This window comes from Rhinatrema bivittatum, chromosome 4 (genome assembly GCF_901001135.1).
Source record: "Rhinatrema bivittatum chromosome 4, aRhiBiv1.1, whole genome shotgun sequence".
Taxonomy (NCBI): Eukaryota; Metazoa; Chordata; class Amphibia; order Gymnophiona; family Rhinatrematidae; genus Rhinatrema; species Rhinatrema bivittatum.
In genome coordinates, this window is record NC_042618.1 from 443302469 (window position 1) to 443326211 (window position 23743).

Genomic DNA, 23743 nt, shown 5'->3' on the forward strand with positions numbered 1-23743 from the left:
GTAAAGACAAAACATACAGCGCAAAAGAGACTTTGGGAATTTCATTTATTAAGAAAATAGTTAAATGAATGAAATAGTTAAAATGAATGAAAGCAGCCTTAAAAAGTTTTTTTGTTTTTCTTTAGGCTGGATTTGAATAAGGCAAGAGAAAGAGCATGATGCACAACTCTGGAAGTCTATTCCAAGCAGAGTGCCACCAGGTGGAGAGGACGCAGTTGGGAATTGACAGTAGAGGAAAAGGGCATAGAGGGGAGTGACTTGCCTGATGAGGAGGGAGAGATAATAAGAGAAAGACAGAAGAACTGCAGAGCAAAGGCTCTTGTAGGTGAGTAAGAGGAACTTGAACCATGGAAATGGATAGGGAGCTAATACTGTGACTTGAGGAGTGTAGTAACTTTGGCAAAAGGTAAGTTGTGCAGCTGAATGTTGCATAGATTGTAGTGAAGAGAGATGATTAATTGGGAGAGCAGTGAGGAGCAGGTTGCAGTAGTCTAAATGGAAAGTGATGAAAGAGGGGACAAGGGTTCGGGTAGTGAGCTCAGAAAGGAAGGGATGGATTTTGGTGATGTTATAGAGAAAACCATTTTACCACTGTTTTGGACAAGTATGGGAAGAGAGAGGAATTGAAGATAACCCCAATGGTATGAGCTGAGGAGACTGGAAGGATTACAGTGTTTTTGACAGAAATATAGAAAGATGAGGTGGTGGTGGGACATCCAGTAGGACATGTCAGATAAGCAGGCTGTGATCTGGGACTGGATTCTTGATGAAATTTCTGTTGTAGAGCAGTAAATCTGGGAATCAGCATTAAAATGGTATTGAAAGCCATGAGAGGAAATCAAAGCACCAAGAGAATTAATATATTATTTTTTATTATACCGATATATCACATTGGTTTACATTCAGGTACTGTAGGTATTTCCATATCCCCAGAGGGCTTACAATCTAAGTTTTGTACCTAAGCATTTACTAAGCATTACTACACAGAGAAGAGACAAGGGCCCAGGGCTGAGGCACATCAGTTGATAGTGGGATAGCAGTAGGGGAGGATCAGCCAGACAACCTACTAAAGTGCAATGGGAGGGGTAAGAAGAGAACCAAGATAGGATGGAATCCCAAAATCCAAGGGAGGACAGAGTATCAAGGGGTAGGTGATTATCAACCTACCCCTTGATACTCTGCAGAAGACAGATCAAGGAGGATAAGGTCTGAGTAAATGCCTTGGTTTTAGAGATAAACAGGTCCTTTGGAGACTGGGGTAGATTGTGGGAAATAGCTTAGGGCATTTTTATGCATATTGGCCTATGGGTATCCAATTATACACACACACATATATATAATAACTTTTTACTTGGTCGAGAAATTTGTATAGCGAGAGAGAGAATGAAAGTGCTTACTGAAACATTTTATAAATGTTATATTAAGTATTTAAAATTTGCACTATTCTTTACAATTCTATATTTTGATATGTCTATTTTTATTTTATAACTACTTACTTGGTCGAGAAAGTTTTCCTCTGATTTTCTACTGCTTTTTTTTACTTGGTCGAGAACACAGACAAATCCTCACCAAATACAGAATAAAGTGGCCATAAACTATAAACAGAAACCTGTAGACAAAAACTGAACTGGAAACCACAAACCAGACTCTCTATATGCAGTGTAAACAATGGAATAAACAATGCCATTCCTCAAAGTATCAAACAATAAAATCAAGGAATACAAAACCTCATACTAGTAAAACTCTACTACTCAAAGAATAAATATTTCAAAACATACAATGAATGGAATAATATCCAATAGTTAAACATTAAAACAGGCTATAATTAAAATTAAGGACTAAAAATCCCCCAGTCTCCCCCTGTGTGCTTTTGATTTCCAGTCTTTCCGTGATTGTTGTGGATTAGTGGGGAAAAAGTTAGTCTGCCCAATCTCCTCTGTCATATATACACACACATAGCCATGCTCACACTCATTCACCATCCATGCTGTCTCTCAGACACACACACCCATACCTACCCATCCATGCTCTCACACATACACACACACACCGATCCTGTCTCACACATGCACAGGCTTTCACTCTCTCAAATGCTCCTACACATACACCCTCTCTCATACACATGCATTCATGCTCTCACACACAGTTACAGTTAAACTCTCAGGGTTTCCACCCTCTTCAGGCCATTGTGGGATAGGCTCCACCAAGCCTTTCTTTGAGCCCAGTGGAATGAACCCACTGTGGTCCCACAGGCTTCTCTTCGAGTTGTTGCAGGGTAGGCTCCACCACAGCCCTGCAGACATCTCTTTGGACCACAGTGGGATGGGCTCTGCCACAGCTCCTCTTTTCTTTGACTACCAGTAGGCAATTCGAGCAGAATTTGAGGAGAGGAAACTACATGACCAGAGCTATCCCCCAACAGGTCCAAATCCATCCCATTGGAGACTTTGCCAAGGACTGTTTCTGTGGAATGAAGAGAGCAAACCAGACTGGAGTGGATCAAGAATGGCTTGAGATGAAAGAAAATCAGTACAGTGATGGTGAATAGCACATTCAAGCAATTTAGAAGCAAAAGGGAGGAGGGAGATAGGATGATAGTTAGCAGGGCATGTAGGGTCCAATGAAGAGTAATAGGATCATGGCATACGTGAAGGCAGCAGGAACAGTAGCACGGGAAAGTAATTTGAAAATGTGACAGATGGAAGGGGTGACTACAGGGGAAATAGAGCTGGGTGGGAATGGGGTTAGAAGAATAAGGAGTGAGTGTGGCAGAGGCGAGAAGATGGGCAGTTTCCTCCATTGTGATTCAGAAAAAGAGGAGAGAGTGGTAGGGGCCAGGGTAAGAGGTGACCTTGTTGAGAAATCAGACTAATTTTGTGAACCTTGTTATGGAAGTAGTCAGCCATGGTCTGGGCAGAGTGTGAAGGGGAGATGGGAGGGAATCAAGTGTGGCAAAGAGACGGAGAGGGTTGGATGCAAGAGTGTGTCAATCAGATAGGCATAATATTCTTGCTTGGCAAATGCAATAGCAGACTGGAAGGAGGTTAGCATAAATTTGAAATGTATGAAGTCAGCATGGGCATGGGATTTTAGTCAGAGAAGTCCTGCAGCATGGGCACAGGAATGTAGGAAGCAAATTCTGTGGGCGAGCCAAGGCTGGGGTTTGGTGGGCCTTACAGGATCAGTTAAGAGAATGAGCAAAAGCATCTAAAGCAAAGGAAGGTATAGTGTTATAAGATGAAACTACCTTAACTAACCAGCCAATGTCGTGGAGGAGAGGGGAGGAGACTGCAGTTGAGAGGATACAAGAGTTGACAGTCTGAAGATTCCTGAAGGTGTTGGTGGTGACTGGATGAGATTGTGGGTGGTTGAGTGTGAAAGGTGTCAGACGATGGTCTGATAGGGGAAGAACGGAGATGGAGAAGTCTGACAGACAGCAGCTGGAAGATAGGATTAGGTGAAGGCAATGGCCATGCTTGTGAGAAGAGGTGGTAGGGCAGAGTTGGAGATCAAATGAGGAGGTTAAGGCAATGAATTTTGAGACTTGAGTCAAAAGGGTCATCACTGTGGAGGTTAAAGTCCCCAACAATAAGGAAAGGGGAAGATGATTCAAGGAAGAAGGAAAGGTAGGAATCAAAGATTGAGAAGAGAGGAGGATTTATCAGGGAGTAGATAAATGACATTCTCGGTCCTAAGTGGCTCACACTAGTTTCAACCAACTCTGTCTCTCACCCTTCAACCCACCCTTTATCCCTCCCCTCACTCCCTACCTTTTTCCCTTTCCCCCCCCAACCTCAACCCACTTTTTTTCCCCCTCCCCCCGCCACCTCCCATCTGACATACCAAGTATATATCTGCTGATTATAATCCATGTTTCTGTATTACTAATTTATTGTTTTGTGTTAATTTATAGTTTGTAATTTTGTTAACTTATTGTTTGATTCTTGATCTCCCATTTCTGTTATAGTTTAATTCTGTCCTATCTTCCAACATCCATGTTTTTACTCTCCCTGTTTTAATGTAACTTCTCATTTCTACTTATACGTTAATTGGTTTCCCCATGTTTTAATGTAAACCGGCACGATAAGACCTGGTCTTGAGTGTCGGTATAGTAAAAGAAGTTAAATAAATAAATAAATAAATAAATAAATAAACTAGTACATACATTCATAAAACAATAAGACCACTACCAAAAATAAAACAAGACTTAAAACATGAGCAGATCAAATCCAAAATACTTTGCAACTTTCCTAAAAATTAGTGGTTAAATTAAAAGCCTTTATTTTATTTATTTATTTATTTATTTATTTTTTAAAGAAAAGCCTTCAAGAACTTTTCCAAAGTCTTAAAACACTTCCTTGTATAAAGTTATCAGCAGTTGATTCCATCAAATCATGCCCAAGACATAAAGGAGCCTCTCACTAGGTACGGCAAGTTTAATTAATTTATGGATTGATATGTCGGGAAGACACTGGCCAGCTGATTTTAGCTTTTGCGTAGGTTGGAGAATCTTGACTAAAGATCGGATACTGCCCGGTGCATTATTACATACAGTTTTAAAAATCATTAGGATTTTAAATTGAATCCTCCATTCAACAGGCAGCCAGTGAAGAGAGAGAGAGTACAGAATGGGGGGGAATGTGCTCAATTCTTGAGGAACAAGTCAAGATCCTGGCTGCCACATTCTGTATAACTTGCAAAGCTTTAAGTGGACAGTGAGGCGACCCCAAATAAATGGTGTCACGGTAGTCTAATTCTGAATATTATTAAAGACTGCACAACTGATCTGAAGTCATTAGGTTCCAGATAAACTTAAGCTTGCGCACTGCCCCGAGCTTCCAATACGATTGCTGAACCACCTTTTTAAAAGTGGAATTGAAATGCGAGATCAGGATTGCAAAAAAAAAAAAAAAAAGTCACCCAGATTCCTGACGTCCTTAACGAAGAGGATCGTGCAACCTAGAAATATAATGGATGGAGGATAAGTAATCCCTGGTGACCTATCAGTTTTGGATAGGTCAGGTGACAGCTTTTAATAGCAGAGGAACAGAATTCCAAAGTAAGGGGGCCCGATAACTAAAGGAAGACTCCCTGGTGAGATCTAACTGAATGACAGATGGAGGGGCAAGACAACGAATGCCCTTCTGGGAGGAACAGAGGCTCCAGGCAGGAGAACTGGGAATTAGATGTCTGAAACGATATACAGATGACGTGCACGGAATGTGAGATACAAGATTTAACTGGCAGGGAGCCACTGCAGCTGTTGGAGAGGAGTCATGTGATCACATTTCTCAAGACCATAGAGAATTCTTGTGGCTGTATTCTGAAGCAACTGAAGGCATAATTCTTCTAAACAGGAATTACAATAATCAACATTTGAAATAAAAGCACAGGTTAAAAATTTCAAATCATGGAGACTAAAGAGAAAAAAAAAGGACATGGAAACTATATCTTATGATTAAAAACTAAACTATAGAAGAAATTTGGGGAGCCATAGATAACAGAGGACCAAATTTTACACCTAGCAGTAATGGTATTCATTAGTTGGATTAGAATACCAGTCATACGGGCCGATACAGTACAGTGCGTTCCGGCGGATGCTCTGTTACCCCGCGCATTTTCGATGCGCTACCTTTACCCCTTATTCAGTAAGGGGTAATAGCGCATCGAAAATGCGCATCCAACCCCCCCCCCCCCCCCCGAAACTAATAGTGCCCGCAATATGCAAATGCATGTTGATGCTCTATTAGTATTCCCATGCAATTCAGTAAGTAAAACGTGAGGCCAAGCCGCACATTTTACTTTCAGAAATTAGTGCCTACCCAAAGGTAGGCGTTAATTTCTCTCGGCACTGGGAAAGTACAGAAAAGCAGTAAAAACTGCTTTTCTGTACACCCTCAGACTTAATATCATGGCGATATTAAGTCAGAGGTCCCAAAAGTTAAAAATAATCAAAAATTAAAAAAAAATTAAAAATTAAAATCGGCCCGCGGGTTGAAAACTGGACACTCAATTTTGCCAAGTCCAGTTTCTGAACCCGTGGCTGTCAGCGGGTTTGAGAGCCGACACCGGCAAAATTGAGCGTCGGCTGTCAAACTCGCTGACAGCCGCCGTTCCTGTCCAAAAAGAGGTGCCTCTTTTTACCGCAGGCCCTAATTTGAATAATTTTTTTTTCTGAATCGCACGCACAGGAGAGCGGGCACTCGCTAAATCAGAGGCACTTTGGTTCGGTCATAGGTCTACATCTCCATCTATCACCCCCCATCTATCAGGCCGACACAGTAAAAGTATGGGGAGATTTGTTTTAGTTAGAGGTCACTTATTTGGAAAATCTGGCATGCTAGTTGCTGTATATGGTCCTAATGTTTACGAACATAGTATTTTTACTCAATTATAATCTAAGATAATAGATTTAGGCAATGTGGATATTATAATGGGGGGAGATATGAACTGTGTGATGGACCCCCAGCTGGACCAATATTAGGGGAACCCAACTATGTATGCCAGATCTTCCAAGGGGCTAAACCTTTTTTGTGACACCGTGGATGTTATCGATATATGGCAAACCTTAAATCCTAATACTAGAGATTATATACACCTGGCCAAATCCCACCCCTCTAAATCGAGAATTGATTATGTCTCTCTCACAAACCCTGTTTTCACTCTGCTCTAAAGCAGAGTTTGAGGATCTGGACATTTCAGATCACTGCCCCGTTTCATGTTCTTTATCATTGAGCCCGTATCAAAATATACTAGAGCACATTGGATGATGCTAGGATGGTTACTTCAAGACAAGAAATGTAAACAATTTTTACAAGAAAAGTGGCAGTTATATGAAATCCATAATAGACAGTATAATACTCAACCTAAATTATATTGGAAGGACGCCAAGGCAGTAATGCGGGGAGAGATCATTGGATACACTTTACGGAAAAAGAAGGAGTTGGACAGAGACATCTTAGCTCTTACAGAAAAATTAAAGAAATATATTCAATTTAATCTAGAAGGGGATAAACAAAAATATTGGATGCTGCAAAAGGCAACCAATGAGAAATTACATCATAGGGCGATGTTATCGGTGACTGCCCTTCAACATAGAGTCTATTTACATGGCAATAAGGCAGGAAGACTCCTGGCAAGTCTTGTTAAACCTAAGAAAGGGATGTCCTTTATTATATCATTGACAAATAACCAGGGGAAGGTGGTAACTTCATCATCTGCTATTGGGGAGCTTTTTAGGAAGTTCTATGAGTCCCTATATACAAAAGAATTAACTAGGGAGTCCAAACAGGATGAGTTTTTCTCCCAAATATTGCTACCCTCCCTGTCAGAGAAATCGTTAGATTATTTAAATAGACCTATATCCAAATACCTGAGATTGAAACAACTATCAAAGAGCTTAGGGTCCTGAAGGCTCCAGGTCCAGAAGGACTGACTGCTTTATTTTATAAAGCATTAGCTTCCCACATTGTGGATCCCCTGCAAACACTATATACTGGTATGGTAACAAAGGGCTCAATGCCAGCTACTATGCAACATGCGCAGATCATAGTATTGCCTAAACCTGGCAGAAATCCCCAGTTGACATCTTATAGACCTGTTTCATTATTAAATTTAGATATCAAGCTTTATGCAAAAATTCTAGGGAACTGTTTAAAAATAATCTGAGACAAAACCAGGATTAGTGAAGGGCCGAAAAGCCAGGAAAAACAGCCAGCGTCTGGCGGTTCTTTTAACACTCTGTGGTGATCTCTGCATCAAGGACCCAATGTTGATTGGGTTCAATGCAGAGAAAGCTTTTGATAGAGTGGATTGGGCCTTCTTGCAAAAGGTATTAGCAATTATGGGATTTCAGGGTTTCATACAAGATGCTATTCAGGTGCTCTATTCTAACCCCACAGCAAAGATATGGGTCAACAATATCACGTCTGCACCCTTTCCAATAACGAGGGGCACGAGACAAAGATGCCCGCTGTCCCCGCTATTTATTTATCCCTAGAATCCCTAATTAAGGCCTTGGAGAAGTATCTTGGTAATATTGACATAATCAAAGAAAGAAAATTACCAGTTCTCTTTATTTACTGCCGACATACTGCTCTTTTTACCAGGCGCACAGAAACAGTTGTCCAAATATTTCAACAATACGGACAATGTTCGGGGTTTAAAATAAATCTAGAGAAATCTGAGGGATTGGACTTATCAGGATCTTTGGAACGAAATTGGCCTAATTTTCCTCTGCAATGGGCAAAAGATAAACTTAAGTATTTAGGGGTTTATATTCATAAGCACCTATCAGAATGGTACCATTGCAATACCCAACCGGTGCTGACTGTTTTAAAAAATAAGCTTCAGAATTGGACTAATTTACCCCTAAATTTAGTTGTTCGTATAGCCTTGATAAAAACGGATCTTAATCCCAAAACTTCTGTATGTCTTATAAATGCTTCCTTTCATGCTGAAAAAGAAAGACATTCAGACATTATACTCCTTGGGGTAGATTTTCAAACTATGCGAATAGGCCTACTTTTGCTGGCGCATCAGGCGCCAGCAAAAGTACGCTGGATTTTAGTAGATACGCGCGGAGCCGCGCGTATCCACTAAAATCCTGGATCGGCGCGCGCAAGGCTATCAATTCTGTATAGCCGGCGCGCGCCGAGCCGCGCAGCCTACCCCCGTTCCCTCCAAGGCCGCTCCGAAATCGGAGCGGCCTCGGAGGGAACTTCCTTTTGCCCTCCCCTCACCTTCCCCTCCCTTCCCCACCCACCCGGCCCTGTCTAAGCCCCCCCCTTACCTTTGTCGGGGGATTTACGCCTCCCAGAGGGAGGCGTAAATCCCCGCGCATCAGCGGGCCTCCTGCGCGCCGGGACGCGACCTGGGGGCGGGTCCGGAGGGTGCGGCCACGCCCCCGGGCCATAACCACGCCCCCGGGCCCACCCCCGAAACGCTCCCGGCACGCCCCCTAAACGCCGCGCGGTTCGGGCCCGCCCCCCCGACACGCCCCCCTCGGAGAACCCCGGGACTTACGCGAGTCCCGGGGCTCTGCGCGCGCCGGTAGGCCTATGTAAAATAGGCGCACCGGCGCGCAGGGCCCTGCTCGCGTAAATCCGGGCGGATTTACGCGGGCAGGGCTCTTAAAATCCGCCCCCTTATGTTTAAAATTCATATAGAAGGAAAAAAGAGCTTAGATTTCAAATAAAACCTTAATAGCCCCAGTAGAAAAGGGAGGTTGGGGATTCCCAAATTTGCATTATTACAGCATGGGGTGCTTAATGAGAGTATTGGGAGATTGGTTATGCCAATGTCCATCTGGAGAGTTTCATAGCTAAAGATTTAGACTTGCGATTTATATTGCATGCACGTGCTGAGCAAATTCCCAGTTCAACTCGAACTAAAATTCTGATATATAATGGGGCGGATTTTCAGAGCCCTGCTCGCGTAAATCCGCCCAAAACCGGGCGGATTTACGCGAGCAGGGCCCTGCGCGCCGGGCAGCCTATTTTACATAGGCCTCCCGGCGCGCGCAGAGCCCCGGGACTCGCGTAAGTCCCGGGGTTCTCGGAGGGGGGCGTGTCGGGGGCGGGCCCGGCCGTCGCGGCGTTTTGGGGGCGTGTCGGCAGCGTTTTGGGGGCGGGTACGGGGGCATGGCTACGGCCCGGGGGCGTGGCCGCGCCCTCCGTAACCGCCCCCAGGTCGCGGCCCGGCGCGCAGGAGGCCCGCTGGCGCTCGGGGATTTACGCCTCCCTCCGGGAGGCGTAAATCCCCCGACAAAGGTAAGGGGGGGGGTTTAGACAGGGCCGGGCGGGTGGGTTAGGTAGGGGAAGGGAGGGGAAGGTGAGGGGAGGGCAAAGGAAAGTTCCCTCCGAGGCCGCTCCGATTTCGGAGCGGCCTTGGAGGGAACGGGGTAGGCTGCGCAGCTCGGCGCGCGCCGGCTATACAAAATTCATAGCCTTGCGCGCGCCGATCCAGGATTTTAGTGGATACGCGCGGCTCCGTGCATATCTACTAAAATCCAGCGTACTTTTGTTTGCGCCTGGAGCGCAAACAAAAGTAGGCTATTCGCGCGCCTTTTAAAATCCGCCCCAATATGTGTCAAGTTTGGAAAAAGGTTTAAGACAAATGCTAGGTTTACCATGGCTCACCTCCGTGTGGTTACCCTTATGCGGCAACCCTGATTTTTTTACCTGGTTCCCAGACCCATTGGGGCGGATTTTAAAAGGCGCGCGAATAGCCTACTTTTGTTTGCGCTCCAGGCGCAAACAAAAGTACGCTGGATTTTAGTAGATACGCGCGGAGCCGCGCGTATCCGCTAAAATCCTGGATCGGCGCGCGCAAGGCTATCGATTTCGTATAGCCGGCGCGCGCCGAGCCGCGCAGCCTACCCCCGTTCCCTCCGAGGCTGCTCCGAAATCGGAGCGGCCTCGGAGGGAACTTTCCTTTGCCCTCCCCTCACCTTCCCCTCCCTTCCCCTACCTAACCCACCCGCCCGGCCCTGTCTAAACCCCCTCCTTACCTTTGTCGGGGGATTTACGCCTCCCTCTGGGAGGCGTAAATCCCCGCGCGTCAGCGGGCCTCCTGCGCGCCGGGACGCGACCTGGGGGCGGGTCCGGAGGGCGCGGCCACGCCCCCGGGCCACCCCGGGCCGTAGCCACGCCTCCGGGCCCGCCCCCGGAACGCTCCCGACACGCCCCGAAAACGCCGCGCGGTTCGGGCCCGCCCCCCGACACGCCCCCTCTGAAAACCCCGGGACTTACGCGAGTCCCGGGGCTCTGCGCGCGCCGGGAGGCCTATGTAAAATAGGCTCACCGGCGCGCAGGGCCCTGCTCGCGTAAATCCGCCCGGTTTTGGGCGGATTTACGCGAGCAGGGCTCTGAAAATCCGCCCCATTGTTTCCAGCAACTGAGATTACACAACATAGACACTGTTACTTGTTTTATCAACTCTCAAACAGGGAAAACGCATAGTTGTGATAGGTGTCAGGAGGCACTGGGGTTTCAAAACTCAGAGATTTTAGCTTATAGACAATTACACAGTTACATCTCCTCTATTACACCAGCAAATGATAAGACCTTTACCTCAGGTAACTTTCAAAAGTTATGTATTTATCAAACTAAACAATATAAACTGTCCCATATGTATAAAAACTCTTATTACTACAGACGAAGTTTATGATTTTGTCTCGGATAGCAACAAGATGGAGAAAAAGATATTGGGGAACCTCTAGAAGTAGAGACTTTGGAAGACAGCTTTTTGAAGGGTATACTGATATCCTGTTGGCGTCTTTACGAGATCAACATTTGAGGTTATTTCATAGAGCTGTACTGTCCCCAACGAGAACCTATGCAATGGGCATAATAGATACTCCAAAATGTTTAAAATGTCCTAATGGGAATGCTACGTTTAACCACAATTTGTAGGAATGCCCTCCAATCCAAGATTTTTGGCAGCAAATAGTGCAGAAAATGTCCTCTCTAGTAGACTCCCCTCTTCAGACATCGGCCACACTGTTTGCTTGGTACAAGGTCACCGACAAACTGAAGAGCACAAGGACTCAGCTGTTTCATAAACAAAGGTTTAGCTATAGCAAAGAAGTGTGTACTGCATAATTGGATTTTAAGCTTGCCCCCCACAGAGGTAATTTGGCATGCGGAAATGGTAGAACTACTCAATTTAGACTACAAATCCTGACACCTCAACCCCAATACTAAATCCAACTCATTTTTGAAGACTTGGGGAGCATTTTTAGTCTACCAAAACATATTCAGCTTTGATTATTACACAAGGGGAAGGGATGAATTGCTACTGTATATCATTTGTATTAAGCCTATGGTATATACTGGTTGTATAGAAAAGATACTGAAATGAATGTAAAGGCTTATCGTTTTGGATGTTGTATTATGTTTAAAACCTTAATAAAAGGGAGATATATATATATATATATATATATATATATATATGGAAAAAAAAAAACCCCAACCTGCCTCGATGGTTGACTTCTGGAGGTTCTGAAGTTCTGCTGTGCACAAGTTGTCCATACCAAAGGGAAGTGAACAAGTCGAATTGTAAAGAACCTTATTCCAAAATTATTACAATGTGATGTACATGTATTGAGCAACTGTTCTCTTTCAGACCACTAAAGCGAGAGCAAGTGAGCTGAACAGTTGACCTTGTGGCAAAGGGTGTACTGCTCAATAAGACCTGGTACCTTCTACAAGAAAACAAACAGCTCAACAGAAAGGCAGCAGCAGCACCTTTTGTCTCTTTCTCCTCCTCATCCTCCAGCTACACTTCTGTACATCTGCAGTCTCTTTCACCACCTTCTAGGGAAATGAAAACTAAAGGAACATTTACTATTTTAATTTTAATTAGTCTTTAGCTTCCATGTCTCTGTAGCATGCCGACAAGTTTACAGCTAGTGTGCCCTTTGGCTTCAGTCATACCCAGTACATTTGTGAAAAAGGTTGCGGAACTATTGTGACTAACAAATTCCATTTGGGTCAAATTTTGCAGTACTTTAATGAATCTGATGATTTATTTGCCAGGAAAAAAAAACCAAAAAACACACACTACTCAGCCTGACATCTGTCAGACCAGCATGCACCTCCCACACAGAGCAGAGATGCCATCTGGGAAAAGTCAAATTGGCTGGTCAGCTCAGCTGACTCAGCTAGCCCTGCTCTTCGCACCTCTCTATGGGGGTGGAAGAGGGTGGGGGTAGTGGCAAATCAGCCTGGCAAGATTAATTTGGAGTGACTGCACTTACTAGACTGGGGCTTTTAGGGTGGCTGAACCGGTCCTTTTATCAGCAGGTATTGGAATAAAACTGTTATATATATATATATATATATATATATATAAATAGGGGGATGAGTATTATTAGTAATGTTTCTAGTATGTGATATCATCATGGCTGTGGCACTTGAAATGTACTGTAAATGCCCTGGATCCCATTTTACCTTTCCATGCTGAAAGCATTTAGTGCAGGGCTTCTCGAACCTGTTCTGGTGACCCCTCAGCCAGGCAGCTTTTCAGAATATCCATATGCAGGAGAAATTTGCACACATTGGATCTCCAAATGTATCTTATGCATGTGCATTGTGGATATCCAGAACACTAACTAAAGGAGTATCAGAGCATACTTGGGGAAACCTATTTACTTGAAAGACAATGGCAGATTACCTTAAAATGGTTAGTCTCTGCTCCAGCACCCGCAGTTTATGTTGACTACAGATTTGTTCACTTTTAATCCTGTGCAGAGTTTGTCTTTACGTCATACTTCCAAATATCAAGTGAGCAAGCAAAGAGGACCACAAGTAGGAATTCTGAGTGCAGAGGTGGAAGTTAAATTCCACAGGCTGGCTAATTTTACCTGTTGGACAATTGAGGAAAAGGCAGAGACTGTGGCAGGTATTTCTCATTTCTTTCAACAGGTGCCAGAAGCTCCCAACAACTGATGGATGGATGGGAAACATTTTATGTTTAAATGTGTTTATTCATTTCAACAAATGACACATGGCACAAGAGAAAAAAAATAGTTAGGTTGCCGCTGTTACAATTTCTACTGCTGTCCAGAGAGATGTCCTGATCCACAGTGAGGAACTGATTCAGGGTGAAAGACATCCGCAGATAGACTCCCTTCAGAAACAGGTGCGGGTACTCGGAGAGGAGATGGTGAGACTGAGAAGCATGCAGAAGAATGAGGATTATATCCATGAAATGCTTATCCAGACATCAAAGATGGAAAACTAAAGCAGGGGGGGAGATGAAACCGGACCAGAAGATAACAGTTGGACCCAAATTACTACAGCCACTAGCCCTTACACCGCGACTTTGATTTCTCTTGAGCTGAAGAACTGGGGGCATAGCCCTGTAAGATGCCAGGATGAGGATGAACAAAACTTGCCAACCTCAAAAACTGTGGGTTCAACAACCACTGTACCTAGGAGGCAGAGGGTAATGGTGGTTGGTGGCTCGCTTCCGAGGGGCACAGAGGCATTATTCTGCCAATCCATGTTCTCCCAAGAAGGGTGTTGTCTGGCGGGTGCCAAAATCCAAGACAATACAGAAAGACAGCTGAAAAACCTCAAACCTATTGACCACTATCTGATGCTGCTCGTCCATGTTGGCACAAATAATACTGTTAGGTTGATACAATTCTGCTACACAGAGGGTATCAAAAGTCTTCATTGCTCTGGAAGCTGTTAGGCGCAAAGGTTAGGGATGGAGGATGGAAAGAAAGCATGCTGCAATTGAAATTAACTGCAATAGCAAGAGGTAACATGAGCCGTCAGTCAGCCTAAGAGAATCACAATCATGCTGGAAGATGATTGGGCCCCTACTGTGAAGGTGCTCAAACCCTATTTCTAGAGATATATTAAGTGAGAGTTTTAGGCTGGGGATTTGAATACGACAACCCCCTGAGCCTTACTGCTGAATTACAGTTAAGCATCACTTTACAAACAAATAATGGCAAAGTCCAAAATTCCAGACCTTTGACTAAAAGAGGAATTTTTGTAGCAAATGTATTGAAAGGCAATCTTATCAAACAGACAGAACCTCACCCTGTACAAGTGGGGATCTTGGCTTTATGGCTAAGAGAAGTGGGTTCTTCCAAGATTGGGTAATACTTGACTATTAAGGTCATGGATTTAACCAAGTTGAATCAATGAGAGTTATAATTGCTAGGCAATGCACAAGACAGGAGTCTTGCTGAGCTATAAACCCTAGCACTGGAAACACTTTCCAGTGAGGAAGAAAACCCCTGAAGGGTGTAGACCCCAACACATAGTTACAAAGTAGAGGTCAGTAGACAGCAGAGCAGAGGAGACAGAGACATTAGGGTGGTGCTACCCAACATCAGAGCAGATATTAGGGTGCTGTTACCCAACAGCAGAGCAGAGGAGAGGAGAGAAGATAACAGCAGTTTGGATGCAACGGATCCCCCCCCCCTCCCCGTTTAAGACTGGCAATACCCTGCCCAGTTGCATTTCTTCACATAGCAGAGACTGAGGTTACAGTGGGACTAGAACAAAGGGGAAAGCCGACAGTCGCTCAGCAGCGCATGGTTTAGAGAGAGGTATCTTCAAAGGCGTGGTCATTGTTAAAAAATACCATTCTAGAAGCACAGTCCAGATGTATTCCACACATTAAGAAAGGTGGAAAGAAGGCAAAACGATTACCGGCATGGTTAAAAGGGGAGGTGAAAGAAGCTATTTTAGCCAAAAGATCTTCATTCAAAAATTGGAAGAAAGATCCAACAGAAAATAGGATAAAGCATAAACGTTGGCAAGTTAAATGGAAGACATTGATAAGACAGGCTAAGAGAGAATTTGAAAAGAAGTTGGCTGTAGAGGCAAAAACTCACAGTAAAAACTTTTTTAAATATATCCGAAGCAGAAAGCCTGTGAGGGAGTCAGTTGGACCATTAGATGATCGAGGAGTTAAAGGGGCACTTAGAGAAGATAAGGCCATCGCGGAAAGATTAAATGATTTCTTTGCTTCGGTGTTCACTGAAGAGGATGTTGGGGAGGTACCCGTAATGGAGAAGGTTTTCATGGGTAATGATTCAGATGGTCTGAATCAAATCACGGTGAACTTAGAAGATGTGGTAGGCCTGATTGACAAACTGAAGAGTAGTAAATCTCCTGGACCGGATGGTATACACCCCAGAGTTTCAGACCTATTAGTAAAAATGTGTAACCTGTCATTAAAATCATCCATTGTACCTGAAGACTGGAGAATAGCAAATGTAACCCCAATATTTAAAAAGGGCTCCAGGGGCGATCCGGGAAACTACAGACCGGTTAGCCTGACTTCAGTGCCAGGAAAAATAGCGGAAAGTGTTCTAAACATCAAAATCACAGAACATATAGAAAGACATGGTTTAATGGAACAAAGTCAGCATGGCTTTACCCAGGGCAAGTCTTGCCTCACAAATCTGCTTCACATTTTTGAAGGAGTTAATAAACATGTGGATAAAGGTGAACCGGTAGATATAGTATACTTGGATTTTCAGAAGGCGTTTGACAAAGTTCCTCATGAGAGGCTTCTAGGAAAAGTAAAAAGTCATGGGATAGGTGGCGATGTCCTTTCGTGGACTGCAAACTGGCTAAAAGACAGGAAACAGAGAGTAGGATTAAATGGACAATTTTCTCAGTGGAAGGGAGTGGACAGTGGAGTGCCTCAGGGATCTGTATTGGGACCCTTACTTTTCAATATATTTATAAATGATCTGGAAAGAAATACGACGAGTGAGATAATCAAATTTGCATATGACACAAAATTGTTCAGAATAGTTAAATCACAAGCAGATTGTGATAAATTGCAGCAAGACCTTGTGAGACTGGAAAATTGGGCATCCAAATGGCAGATGAAATTTAATGTGGATAAGTGCAAGGTGATGCATATAGGGAAAAATAACCCATGCTATAATTACACAATGTTGGGTTCCATATTAGGTGCTACAACCCAAGAAAGGGATCTAGGTGTCATAGTGGATAACACATTGAAATCGTCTGTTCAGTGTGCTGCGGCAGTCAAAAAAGCAAACAGAATGTTGGGAATTATTAGAAAGGGAATGGTGAATAAAACGGAAAATGTCATAATGCCTCTGTATCGCTCCATGGTGAGACCGCACCTTGAATACTGTGTACAATTCTGGTCGCCGCATTTCAAAAAAGATATAATTGCGATGGAGAAGGTACAGAGAAGGGCTACCAAAATGATAAGGGGAATGGAACAACTCCCCTATGAGGAAGCTTGGAGAAGAGACGACTGAGGGGGGATATGATAGAGATGTTTAAAATCATGAGAGGTCTAGAATGGGTAGATATGAATCGGTTATTTACTCTTTCGGATAGTAGAAAGACTAGGGGGCACTCCATGAAGTTAGCATGGGGCACATTTAAAACTAATCGGAGAAAGTTCTTTTTTACTCAATGCACAATTAAACTCTGGAATTTGTTGCCAGAGGATGTGGTTAGTGCAGTTAGTATAGCTGTGTTTAAAAAAGGATTGGATAAATTCTTGGAGGAGAAGTCCATTACCTGCTATTAAGTTCACTTAGAGAATAGCCACTGCCCTTAGCAATGGTTACATGGAATAGACTTAGTTTTTGGGTACTTGCCAGGTTCTTATGGCCGGGATTGGCCACTGTTGGAAACAGGATGCTGGGCTTGATGGACCCTTGGTCTGACCCAGTATGGCATGTTCTTATGACTTTGAGAAGGAATAAGAGGCCAGACTGTCTAATTTCATTGCTGATTTGAGGGAGATGGGGGGAGGGAAACAATATCCACCCCTCCCCCCATCTTCACTAAAGCATAAGCTCCTAATTGTGTTATCCCCCCCAACTCTTGCAACATTCACCTGTTTTCGTGTCACTGCCCTCAGAAGTATTCACCCCCCTCTTGCACTTCTCCTTCAAGCATTCACGTCATGAACTGCTCTCCCACAAGTATTAGTCAACATTTCCCCCCTTCATCATTCACTGTGTTTCCCTTGCCACTAATTATTCTGGTCTGACTGGGGCTTTGGGCGACTGTCTCCTCCCCCTGCTATCAGCTGACTCCCAAGTCATGGGAGCACATTGAGCGACAGGGTCTTGGGCTGTGTACATTTCAGCTTTTCCCCTCCAGACAGCAGACCAGAAAAGAGCCTTCTACTCCAGGTAGCAGGCTGAACAGGAGAGGGGGCGTAGCTGATTGGATCTTCGTTGCTCTCCTGTTAACTCCAAACTCACTTACTCCAGTCCTCCGCTATTGCCAACTGTAAATGGGGTGGGGAGAAGGGCGAGTAGTAGAGCAAAGAAAACCTGTTTAGCACTGCTCCAGCTCCTCCCTTGTCTCTGCAGCAACCATCAGCATTGTCAAGTCAGGAGAGGGAAGGACGCTGGTGCAAAATAGTTCTTTTCCGTTCTCGAGTGTACTTTCTGCTCCAGCCCCCACTGCAGGTCTACTCAGTTGTCACATGGCCAAGACCTACATTTTGCATATGAAAGCGCCACACGTGGCTCCCCGAGCCACTGATTGGCCAGGACTGGCCTGTTAAGTCTTAAAAAGACGTGGTGGACCTCTGTTCCAGAACCCTGCTCCCACAAATTAAGCCTTGACAATCTCACCCACTAAAGCTTCTTCCTGGAGGAGAAGTCCATTACCTGCTATTAAGTTCACGTAGAGAATGGCCACTGCCATTGGCAATGGTTGCATGGAGTGGACTTAGTTTTTGGGTGCTTGCCAGGTTCTTGTGGCCTGGATTGGCCACTGTTGGAAACAGGATGCTGGGCTTGATGGACCCTTGGTCTGACCCAGTATGGCATTTTCTTATGTTCTTATGTTCTCAAGTGGAAGCACCAGGCTCCAGGAACACAAGGAACGATGGAGCTTACCCAAGAGGCGCTCCTTTCGGTTCAGACCCAGACTAGAAATAACCGGGTCTGTTCTGTAAAGTCATAAAGAGAAAACAAGGGGCAGAAAAAGCAAACCACAGTCTAGGGGTAGCTACATTGGTACCTGAAAGCTATGACACCCTAAAAACCAATTAGGTCAGGTCCGGCAGGTTGGCGGTAGAGAGGCTCCATCTAGGCATAGTGGAATCTAGGAGGCTGAACATACAGGCAAAAAGACCCAGTGGTTTTCGGGGAGCTTTTCAGATTAAAGCATCAAGTGGGCTGGGGAAAGAAAACAGATGATGTGGGCCCATTTTCTAGACAGAATTCAAGACCATGACAGCTTCCGCCTGGCTCTTAAGGTGTCCAAGCTCTAAGGAAATCCCATTCGGTAACAGAACAAGCAAGGAAGCCCGGCCTGAGAAAGGGAACGTGCGTCAGGTCCTTAGCCCTCCTTCTCCTTCCACGCGCGCGCTCCACCACACCAGACTTCGCTCTTTCCCTTCCTTCTTCCGTGCGCGCGCGCGTCCGGTCCTCGTACCTCCTACTCCTTTCGTGCGCGCGCCCCCCACCGCACCAGTTCTTTTTCCTTTCCTTCTTTCATGCTCGCGCTCCCAACATTCCGTTTACTTCGCGATCAGCCAGATCCCTCTTTCTCTGGTCCCTTTCCCGTGATCCCCTGCGGCGGCTTTGGGAAAGGTTTCTGCGGCCTTGACTCGGGACGGGCTCACGCAGGGGGGCGAAAGGGTCCCGGAAGCCGTTAATGCGCGGCCACAGGGTTGCGGCTGGAAGCGGGGGCGTGCGGCGGTAGAAGAGGCGCCATTTTTAAATTGCCTAAAAACCGGAAGTAAGGAAAGTAAAATCTGTGGCCCGCCTGAGGGATGTTCTGGGGACTCGGTGACAGCTGCTGGTAGTAAGTATTTTGTAGCTGCTTCTTTTCGGGGACTCTCCCGCTGAATTCTGAGTCTTCTGTGGAACTACCCAAATGGTTGGCTCCGGTCTCTCTGCCAAAATGAATATATTATTCCAGATTCTCAGTAGGATGAAACTGTCGAAGCAAGAGGCCTAACTAGATTACTGAAAATGTATTTTATTTTATTTTTCTTATATTTGTGTACATTTATAGAATAGATCTGAGTTCATTTTATTATTTATTTATTTCACACTTTTATATACCGATATTCATGTAGAAAATTAAATATCACTTCGGTTTACAGTATAACAATAACTAGCATGTAAGAATGCTTTTACATTTAACAAGGATCAAATAACTTGGAGCAATGGAACAGAGATCAAAGCAACAATTAAATAAAAGGCTCTTTCGTGGGGCCAGATATTAACTGGCTAAAGATCTGAGTGCATATTGAATTAACTTAGGGTAAGGGTTAAGGAGCATAATAAGATAGATCATCTGCAGATTTGGGGTGCTAACCTATGTTGGGAGTTGTACTATAAAGATCCCCTGCATAAATGAAAAGCTTGGTCAAACAGCCAAGTTTTTAGTCTCTTTTTGAAGGTAATAGGGTATTGTTCAAGCCGGAGTTCTGGTGGAAGAGAGTGAGTGAGTGAGTGAGTGATTTATTTATTTATTTATTTATTTAATGGCTTTTATATACCGACGAACGTTGGGAACATCTCGTCGGTTTACAGAGAACAGAAATTTAGCAACAGGCTTTACAATTATCGCATGATTATATGAGGAACAGTTAAACCATTGCGCAGGGCCTGAAGTGGACAGAGCTCGTTTACTTAACGAAGTTTTAATGGGTGGGGCAAAGAGGGTATTTCTATAAGTGGCTCTCACCGGTCTGGAGGGTAAATGTGGCCGAAACGGGATATTGAGTTCCCATAGAATGAGATTGTGAATGGTTTTGTGAATGATCGTTAGAACTTTGTACATGATTCTAAATTTAATTGGGAGCCAGTGCAGGTTCATTAGGATGGGAGTAATATGATCTCTTTTGTTGGTCTTAGTCAAAATCCTGGCTGAGGCGTTTTGAAGCATCTGTAAAGGTTTAATGGTGTTCGCTGGAAGGCCGAGTAGAAGTGAATTGCAATAGTCAATTTTTAGTATGGTTTCTCCCTGCCTTTAGTATTCTATTGACCGGAGTTCACTCTGCAGTTGAACCTACCTTACCGGCCGATACGGTAAAGCGCGGCCGTGGTTACCCGGTTTTTAACCCGCTTTGGACGCAGGTTTTGGACGTGTAAGGCGTACCCACGATTCAGTATCAGCTTTTACGCGTCCTTACCGCTTGCCGAAAAGGACGCGTATCTGTTTCCGCCCGCCGCATGTATATGATATGTTAATGATTGGATTAGCTTTCCCTCCGATACAGTAACGTGCGCCCAAATTATCGCCCTTTTAACCAGCTTATTTACCACGTCTTTAACCTGAATATTTACTGCCTACCCTGTTCCTGGCATTAGATGGGAGCCGCGCCAGGCTAGGGTTAAACTGTACGTCTCTGAGGCTCTGGACATGGATGCTTCTACGGACACCGGAGAGGTGGGCGTCCGCTAGGCGTCCTGAGGCTCCGGGGTGCAGCGGAGACATGGATGCCTCTACCTCTATGGACGCCTCTATAGACGCCTCTACAGACGCCTATAAGGAACCTTCCTCCTGCGTCTAGAATAAGGCTGTAGTAGAAGCTGAAATAAGAACGCACAGCTGAGTTGAGAATACAAACTTGAGAGTACACAGTGTTGCAGATCCATGTATGTACTGTTAAATAATTTTTATGTGCTGCCAGTCAAACTGTACACCAGAGAATCCACAGCGTGGCATATCCATGTATGTACTGGGAAACTTGGACGTCCGGCCGGGCGCTCAAGGCAGCGGGGCCTACAGGCGGGAAGGTCCATGAACGGAAGCCGCGATCTTGGACGTTCAAGGTCACGGCGTCCATTCATGGACCTTCCTGCCTGTATCTGGGCGTTCATGATCGGAGGCACTGCTGCCTTGAGCGCCCGGCTGGACTTCCAAGGTTGTGGCTTGGACGTCCGGCCGGGCGCTCAAGGCAGCGGGGTCTGTAGAAAAGAACCATCCACTTACCTGGTGGAATGACATTTGAAATGACAGGTACCAGCACACCCTGGATACTGTATAGGCGCTGCATACCGCTCTATACAGTAAAATAGATTGCGAACGCCTACCGCTTCATTGACGCGCTTTGGACGCCGCTTGGATTTGTGTCTGATTTGAATACTGAATCGAGCGGCTTGTGAACCAAGATGTGCACGCAGCAAACGAGCGGGCGCCCAGCACTGCCGCACTTTTTCTTATGCGTCCTTACTGTATCGGCCCGATAGCTTTTTGTACTAGGTATTGGTGAGGAGCAATACAGCAGCATCCTTAGTGGGACTGGGTATGTGTAAGGACATTTTCAGATACCAATATTTTCTTTGGAATGAAATTAGGAAAATGTTAAGTTTTATTTTTATTGCTAAGCAATCTCTTCATCCTTTGTATTTACATTTTGTCTTTGTATAGATCCTTATCTGGCATTGTTGACGTAAACTTTTTTTTTAATGTTCTTATAGAGAAACTGACTTCTAAGCTGCATCCCAGAGAGTTCAATTTGTATTGTAATGATATGAAAGAATTCTGTGAATTTTTAACACCTCCATGTTCCACCAGAAGTGAGTACCTCTTGTTCTGAGTAAATTAGATTATGCATAATCTGAAGAAATTGAATATCTGGTCCTTTAATTTCTCCAGCAGCCAATCCACTATTCTGTTCCTAGTCAATGGAGCCGATGTAATAAGGTACACTGAATCTGCTGCGGGTTTGTATGCGCGTTTTCCTGCACAAAGCCCTATACAAGTATGTAATGGTTTGTGCGTGTGGAAAAAAGTACATACAAACGCGTTTACAGACCCGTGGTTTTTTGCATGAGTGCAAGCTAATTGCATGCAAAGGAGGCAATTATCTATTTACGGGCAATGCAGGGAGCCATGCTAGCAGGGAGATCGGGTTAGTGTGGGTTTTTTAATTCAGGTTTTTAGTGCCTTTTAGCTCTTTGGCGCACGCATAATTGTCACCGTTGTGCAGCAAACTCTGTATGTATAACTATCTCGGGCTGGTACAAGAATATTAAGTACCTTGCTCTCTTTCCCCTGTCCCTGGCCCTCCTCACACATAATTAAAAATATTTAATTATAATAAGGTTTGACATGAAAAAGGGCAAAGTACAGTTTTCTGAGGTAAAAATAATGTATTTAATAATTACTGGTCCCTGAAGAGGTTTATATTTTGACTCTACATTTTTGCTTTGGACTTTTATCCAAAGTCATTACATTACCTTTTTTTTGTGTTGTAACACATTTTTCATGTATGTTTCACCAGTTCTGCTATCTCTCCTGTGTATATTGAAGGCATATGATTATCACCCTCCTGTTTTTCAACAATGGTGGGTTCATATAATTGCCTTTAATTTAGAGAGCTGAGATAGTCTTCAATTGATCACAAACTAATTCTGTTTTTTTACTGAATAGTATTACTGTGCTACCATAATTTTGTTGCAAAACATGGCTAGCACATTTACTTATCCATTTTTTTAAAAAGATGTAAGAAATGTTAATGAAAATATATTGTTACATTGATAACACAATTATTTATCTTCAGAGGAATAGCTGTATTAATCTGATTTAGCAAAAATGACAAAAGACAGGTGGCACCTTATAGACTAACCATTTTATTGAGGCATGAGCTTTTGAGGACAGAATCCACTTTGTCAGATGCAACAATTATTTATGTAGCACTTAAAATTTTGCTTAGTTTGACAAAATGTGAATATTGTCTTTAATTTTTTTTTTTTTGTGATGGACATGCATTTTTGATATATCAATTTGTAAAGGCTCATGGCAGCAGTAGAGCTGGGAATGAATATTTGCAATAATAAGAGAGAGCATTAAAGTAATTTTCAAAAGGATTTACGTGCATAAATGGGCTTTTGAAAATTGATACTTTAATATGTGCATAAATCCTTTTGAAAATTACCCCCATGTATGTTGATTATTCTGAATTGCACAGTGTTAAGAAAAATATAAAACTATTGCCACTTCTAAATATGAAGATATTCCCTCTCAAACTGTCACATACCTGTTGGGGGGGATAAGGACCAATCTCCCCAGTTGCTGTTGCCTGTAACTGTGTAGATCTACTCTATCATCAGTCATCTCTGGTGCCTTTGTCACATCTCTGTACCTAATCCAACTATGTTTGAATTCTGGCACAGATTTAGTTTCTATTAATTACATTTGCCAGTGGGCAATTCCAGGCATTCTACTTGATTAAAGAAATCTTCCCTCTGAGTTTCCCTGATTTTAGTTTCATATTACTTCATATTCCTGTGCTT

At 44.0% G+C, this 23743-nt stretch overlaps 1 protein-coding gene across 7 annotated transcripts in view; it reads left to right on the forward strand.

Annotated features, from left to right (window-relative positions):
- The first annotated feature begins 306 nt into the window (after window positions 1–306).
- CEP83 (centrosomal protein 83) overlaps window positions 307–23743 on the forward strand; it is a 124824-nt gene continuing 101387 nt past the window's right edge. For 4 of the 7 annotated variants that reach the window (XM_029601614.1, XM_029601616.1, XM_029601615.1 and 1 more), the window contains exons 1-2: window positions 18871–19295; window positions 21926–22024. The gene's annotated coding sequence lies outside the window, so the exon portion shown is untranslated. Of the gene's footprint in view, window positions 326–18870; window positions 19296–19448; window positions 19468–21925; window positions 22025–23743 lie in introns of those variants that run through there. The other 3 variants (XM_029601617.1, XM_029601619.1, XM_029601620.1) reach the window with 3 other exon arrangements.